At 41.6% G+C, this 6,991-nt stretch overlaps 1 protein-coding gene across 1 annotated transcript in view; it reads right to left on the bottom strand.

Moving 5' to 3' along the window:
• The window catches only part of CRB1 (crumbs 1, cell polarity complex component), a 173,018-nt gene that overhangs the window by 8,407 nt on the left and 157,620 nt on the right, over positions 1 to 6,991 (bottom strand). The gene's annotated exons all lie outside the window — the stretch shown is intronic.

Raw genomic sequence — 6,991 nt, 5'->3', positions numbered from 1 at the left:
CACCCTAGCAGCTCTGACACACTCCTGATGCAGCCAGCATGGAGGTATAGCTGCATCGTTCATGTGCCCTAGGTATATCTAGCTTTGGCAGCAACTGGAGTAGGGTTGCCAACTCTCCCGGATTTGCTGGAAGTCTACTGGAATTGGCATCGATCTCCCGCAGTGGCAGCCCACCCTCGACCCATACTGCACATATCCACACACACACACACATTCCCACACCCCCACACCTGTCCACCTGAACACACACACCCTCCCCTACACCCCACATACTCGCACACCCACAACCCCCCACAAACCTATACCCACCCCCATTTCCCCCACAATATATGAGAGTTAGACTTTATTTTAAGCTATTGTGCAATCACTTCTATGTACACTACACAAACGCATGTAAATCAGGACAAAAATATTTTTTGAGATCAAATGAATGAATGTTGTAGGTGTTTGCTTTTTAGAACATAATTTGGTTTTTTTCTGGTTTCAAGATGGCAAAACCCCTTGCTGAAAGGAATACTTCCGGGGGCAAGGGGAGGGACTTCTGGTGGCAGTGGTCAGGGGTTAAGAGCAGGACGTTCAGTCACAAGATAGTGACCAGGGGGCGGAGGCACCCGTCAAAGGACAGGGCTACCCATGCTTACCCAAAATTTGGTAAGCGGCCCTCCACCTGAAATAGTTGCCTGCCCCTGAACTAGGTGATTCAATAGTCTGTTCTGTCTGTAAACTCCATGACCACGTCCACATGAGCATGGACATTTGTTTTCCCAGGGACAGCTAGCAGTGGCACACCTTTTGCTACTATTAGTTGTCCCCACGGAACATCTGTGCCACATGCCCTCCAGTGCACAGCAGGTTACCCCGGGTGGTGTAGGGGAGGTGGGGGCCAGCACTGGGCTGGCCCTGGCAGCCTTACCTGAGGTCCTGGGGGCCTCCTGGGGCTGCAGCAGTGGCAGTCCCACTGCTTGGAGCCTGGCTGGCAGGCAGACTGTGGCTCCGGCCAGCCAGGCTCCAGTTTTGAGTGGCACACACTGTCCCCATGTGCACTGCTCTGCTTTTCGTGGGTTTTTCTGACTCCTGAATGTCCAGGGGTCAATGCTCCCCGCCACCTTGCAGTGCAGAGAACAGCTGAATGTGTGGTACATGGCACTCATGTCTGAACACAGCCCATGAATCTACTCAGTGGTGCAACTAGGATGGTGTAAATGGGGCAACTGCCTTGGGCACCAACTTGGGCAGGAAGGAGCGAAGCAAAAAGCAGCTGCTGCCAGCAGCCATGTGATCACAATTATGATTGTGGAGTCAATAGGAAATCACCCCTGCCCCTGTGCCCCAGCCTCCTAGCTGTGTCCCTACACTGATTAATCTGTTAATCCATCTGGTGTTTTCCTGTTCAGATAGACTATGTCATATAGATATATATACCTGTGAAGACAGTTGAACCAACAACACATTTTAAGGTCATGCTCTATAACAGTATTTTGTTTTCTATTTTACACAAAATAGGTTTTGGGTGGTAAGAAAAAATGCAAATATGTTGGATTAAAAGTCGGAATGTTTTAACTGCATTCATATTCTATAGATCGGTATAGAATGTATAGAATGCAGTCCACTTAATCTGCAATAGCTATTCATTTTTAATTTTCAGTATCTGGCCAGCCTACTGTAACAGCGAATACTATATAATAACACTTGTAGAGGAAGCTGCTGGAACTGCACTAGTTTCTGGAATTGGTCAAAATATGTCTCACAATTCTAGTCTGTCAAATTGTTAAATCTCGGATTAGGATCTAGGGAACCATTTTCTGCCATAAAGATACTTCTACACCAAATGTATTTTTCTGTTCACTCCAATTTTCTAATATTAAAGAAATTTGCCCTTCCTCTATCCAGTTGGCTGGGCCCTATTGAGCTATAAAAACTATTAGACATGGGCTATCCTGCTCTGTCAGCTCATATCAATACTAAGGTTTACAGTGCGAGGAGCCCTATTAGCAGTAGCAGTGAACTAATACAGAGTTGCCAGAAGGTTCTGCAATCTGGTCCCATCAAAATCAACTGTTTTTTTCACTAATTGATTGCTCAAAAGTTAATTTAATATGGAAGATGGAAAATGAATTGGCTTCAATCCAAAAGGAAAAAAAATGGAATCCAAAAAGATTTTCAAAAAACTCTGTCATAGGCATCAGGATCTGCTTGTCACAATATTTGATACTGATGACAGAACTGGGAAATATGTGAAAAAATAATCTGTGGTCCCAGGAAAGATGAGGCACTGAGAAGTATCAGAAACACAGTAGACCTGATAGTAAACTTGTGAAAAGGTGGTGTAAGTTAATAACCGCACAATAAATGAATATTTGAATAATAGCAGGGATTGGGTATAACAGCGTGAAATTCAGACGAAGGCAATGCCTTTGTCTTACTGATCCTGTTCTGTCTGTGGCTATGACCTTTCACAATGTATGGAGCCAGATAATGAATGCCTCCCTTGTTCTAGTGTCACTAGTCCACCTGACTCCACTGATGCTACTTATGTAAGTAAATGCCTACACATGGATGTAAGTTGTGATCAGTATGATCTATGATACTTATGACAGCATCCATGTTGCCAAGATTCCTGGAGTCTCAAGGCACAGGGTGTAATGTACAGTAATATACAGTTAACATCTCCTTGTATATTTTACTACCTAAACGTCAATTGCACGGATCAACACTAGTAACCCTTTTTCAGTTTTGCAATGCTGTCAGTATGCAATAGGCTTTATTAGTGTACCACAAGCCTGCAGGGGAATCCAACATAAGCAGTATTGCTTTCCCTAGAGCTCTAAAAGCAGAGGGGAAATCATCCTAAAAACTACAGGAGGATGCATGGTAGAGTTTACCGTGTTTCAACACAAACAAATAACTACAGGAGCATGTTGTAGAAATTATTCTTAGAGACACCTTGTCATCACAGCAGCACATCACATTATACACAGCCACTGATTTTCAGAATCCAGTATTTGCTAAAATGTCGTGCAGTTACTAAATTTCTTCCCTAATCTAAGCACAGTGCTTTTCATAAGTACATTAGTGTATGTGCAGATTACAGAGATAATTAAACTCATGTAAATTAATACTATAATGACTCATGTAAATTAGTACTATAAAGGTATACATGATAACAATTTATAGAAGTGAAATGTGGTATCTGAGCTCCTAATGTGTGGTATAATTGGGAAATCTTGGCTTCTGCAGTGACCATTACTAACACAAGGATGACACTGGGAGATGCTCAGATGCCATACTGAAGCACTGAAGATCAGCTCCTTTTACAGAGAAGGAGGGAATCGAGTCCTTTAACTTTTAACTTCTGTTTGTTATATGCCCCAAGAAAATGTCTCTGTTAGGGTCTGCAGTGCTTCTGGAATCAGAGGTACTTTAAAAGCAAAAGTGTTTTGGAGGCCTTCCGCATCAGGCATTGGAGATGAGTTTCTTTTCACTCCAGCACCCAAGAGGAAACAGCCATACTTTGAGGGCTATCTAGGAGGGAAGAAAGAACAACAGGAATTTTAAATTAAGGAGAGTGCAGAATTTAGGAACATGCCCTCGTCTGCCATTTGCAGTACTTCCTTAAGAGTGTAGTGCTGCTTATGTGCACCAGAACTGTAGCTGTTTAAGTTCCCAGCTCTGAGCAACCTTGATTCCTGACACTACTGGTCAGGTTATCACTTCATTCCTAGTGAGCAAATCCAGTTCGTGCCATCAGATTTACTGCCTAAAAATCAAAACCATTTGCTAAAGTAATGAGGGACTATTGGCTTGAGTAGTTTAATCCATGTCAAAATTACTTTAAAGGGTTGGGGGGACATAGGGATAATTTGACCAGCAAAAGAAAAAGCCATAAAATTGATCAAAAAGCTCATAGACATACTGAGTTTATTTCACTGAGGATTTATGACCGTCTTATCAGAAAGTTATTCTGTCTGAGGCTGGATTCAAATGAGAATCCCACTAGTTCAGTAAGAAATCCAGAGACTTGTACACAAACGCAGTACAGAGAGATAACCCTTGGTTTGTGGCATATGAGACTACAGTTTATTTTCAACAGCCCTAAAATAGCAATAAATCCATATCTTTATTTTCTCCCAATACAGCTATATTAAATTAGCAACATACAAAGGCCTATTTCCATTTTCTATTTTTTTGTGCGTGTGACTTCTTTACATTCACAAATGATCACTGTTTGCTCTGTCTAGAATAAGCTAGTAAAACCATTGGTACAATTAGCTGCTGTGCCAGTGCTAAATTCTAGTCAGCAAATCCTGAGAGTTATGTAGTCTTGAATGCTGGATTTTCAATCAAGAAAAAACACTATGGACTCAACTGAATCTAAGAGGTTCATGTCTGCCGTAGGCAAATTTTGCACCAACCTCTAGAGGTGACAAACTTTCTTTAATTCACAGATGTAGTAAGCATTTGTCTAATTCCTTCAGGCTGTCACTTAAGCCCTGATTTTTTTTAATCTGGTGTTTCATTTTTTTCTCTCCATCAGCATTGTCTTAATGGATATTCTCTACAGCTTTTCTTAAAGCATTTCAGATACAAGCTACAGTCCCTAAAATTTTGGTTCCAGTGGAATTCAGTTCAGCTAACGTTGTTTCATTAATCCGTGGAGATCTAAATTTTCTGAACTCAGTGGTGGACTCTGAATGGACAAAGATTTTTATAAGGTAGAATCAATCTAAATTACATTTTCAGTAATATGAATATCTGGTTTGTGTTCTGTTAATTGTAAGATATCAGTTGCTAAATGGATGTGATCTAGTAATAGTGTCAAATTGCATTCAGTACATTTGGGGTGTTTGTTTTAGGAAGTAACACTGAAAGAGTGATCTATTTTTTAAGGTCATTGCATTTCTCTGCAGACCCAGTTCCATAAAGTGCTCAGCACTCAGGTCAGATCCAACAAAAACCTCAGGGCTGTGCTTAACTCTAAGCAAATGAGTAGTCCATTAAGAACATGGTTAAATGCTTCACAGGTGCACGTGGTCAGGACTGAGTCTGAGGTGCCTCTTTTCTTCAACCACCACTTAATTTTGTTCTCAGTGGATGCTTGGCTCAGTTGGCCACTGCAGGAGGAAAAATCATCGTTATGTGGTGAGCTTTTAAAATACTCCTTGATAATATTTCTGCAGCAACTGCCAGGGCTAATGTAAATGTGGTCAAGTTTTTTTTGGGAGCATTCTGTTGGTGCAGCTCCGATTAAATTTACAGCTTCACTATGTTGTTAGGAGATGCCTTTTAAAATTCTACTGACAGCCTCTGGTGTAAAACTTAACCATCTGCTGAAGTTTAAAAACATGAGAGGAGAAATACATCCCTGGTATAAACTCACTGCAGTAAATGAAATTGCACTTAGGACAAATTTGGCCCATCACTGCTAAATCTCAGACCAGGCAAACAATAAGAAACAGCGTGTAAGCTAGTGAATGTGCCAGCCTCTGAGGATTGGTGTTCCATTCCAGTCTGGAAAAAGTTTTGGCATGTTACGGTAGCATCCACAATGCAAAACATTAAGTAGGCTCTCAGCCCCGAACGTAAAATCCACATGAACATATCCCATGGAGGGCAGAAATCCTTAAAAGGCAACGTGAAAAAGGGGGCTGGATAATGTATTCTGTATTATTCTTGCTGACGATACCTCTCTCATGTTGCCCTACCCTACCATTAGTTGGTTAATTTCAGTTAACATAGAGGTACTGTAGTAGAAGTAGATCTTGAGCAAGAAGCTGCATTTGCACGGATAAAGGCAATGTACAAGGCCATTCCAATGGAGATGAAAGAATGTAGAGCTGATGCTGGCGTTGCTGGTGGAGTGGTGAGTGCAGGAGGCAGGATCAGGAGGATAAAATCCCAGTGCAGAGAAGTAGGGAGTGACAGATGCAAAAGCACAAGGTGCTTGAACTAGGTACTCGGAAAGAGTGGAAGCAAGAGTTGAGTGAAGGGAGTGATCTTCAAAGCTGCTTTTTGTAGAGCAGTGACATGACTGTGGGCCAGCCACAGAGTGAGGAAAAAAGAGGGTTTACATTTAAGATGTAGGGCCATCAAAATCTGATTGAAATGTTACATAGGAAGAATTGGTGAGATTTAAACATAGGTAAGTGGGGTAGGAGAAAAAAAATAGTGGTTGGGAATAAGATTACCAGTCTGAGTGACAGGAAGGCTGCTGAATTATTCCAAACCTTGCATGCATTTCCTTCATCTGGAATAAACAGCAGTGTTAATCTCCTCTGTATCTGTATAAATCAGGAGCAATTTCACTGCAAGCACCAAACCAGCCCATATGAAACTTGAATCAGGTGCCCAATACTTAGTAGTTCATCCTCCCCTACTGGGTGTCCATTAATTCCTGTAGACCTAATAAAGCTGCATGAGTTTCACAGAGGGCATTATTAAATGGTTTTCATGGTTGGTCCTTATATAGACCACATAGAACGGGATAGTCGTCTTCATCTTTTTCCCTCTGAGTCCCTGCACAAGGGGCAGTTACAATCTGCCAGACAAGCTGGTCTAAAGCTACTGCACTTCATTACTCTCTATTTGATCAGAATGTGCCAGTTACACATATCTGGTGTATAATGTTATTATGTATACTATAATTATGTATAATATTATTTATGCAATGACAGCAATTAATACTTGGCAGGTACAGAGTACATTTTTGTGTGTCTGTTCTTTGCAATTAATTAAGCATCCCAACAATTGTGGAAAGATCTGGAAACGATACTGAAAGGGTAAGTCATTTGTACAATACATGACAGTTAGTAGCAGCCTGGACAAAAAACAGAGGGGGTGTCCATACGATGCAATGCCATCGAGTTAGTTCTGGAAGCAGAAGCAGTATTGTACACATAAGCAATACTGCTTCAGGACCCAAGCATGTATTTTAGTATGGTGCTGCACTGTGCTGTGTATGCAGAGCCATGGCAAAGAAGTTTGGTGCCTGGGG

This window comes from Gavialis gangeticus, unplaced genomic scaffold, assembly GCF_001723915.1.
Source record: "Gavialis gangeticus isolate Ggan-Ray unplaced genomic scaffold, GavGan_comp1, whole genome shotgun sequence".
Lineage (NCBI taxonomy): Eukaryota > Metazoa > Chordata > Crocodylia > Gavialidae > Gavialis > Gavialis gangeticus.
This window is presented reverse-complemented; position numbering and strand designations above follow the sequence as displayed.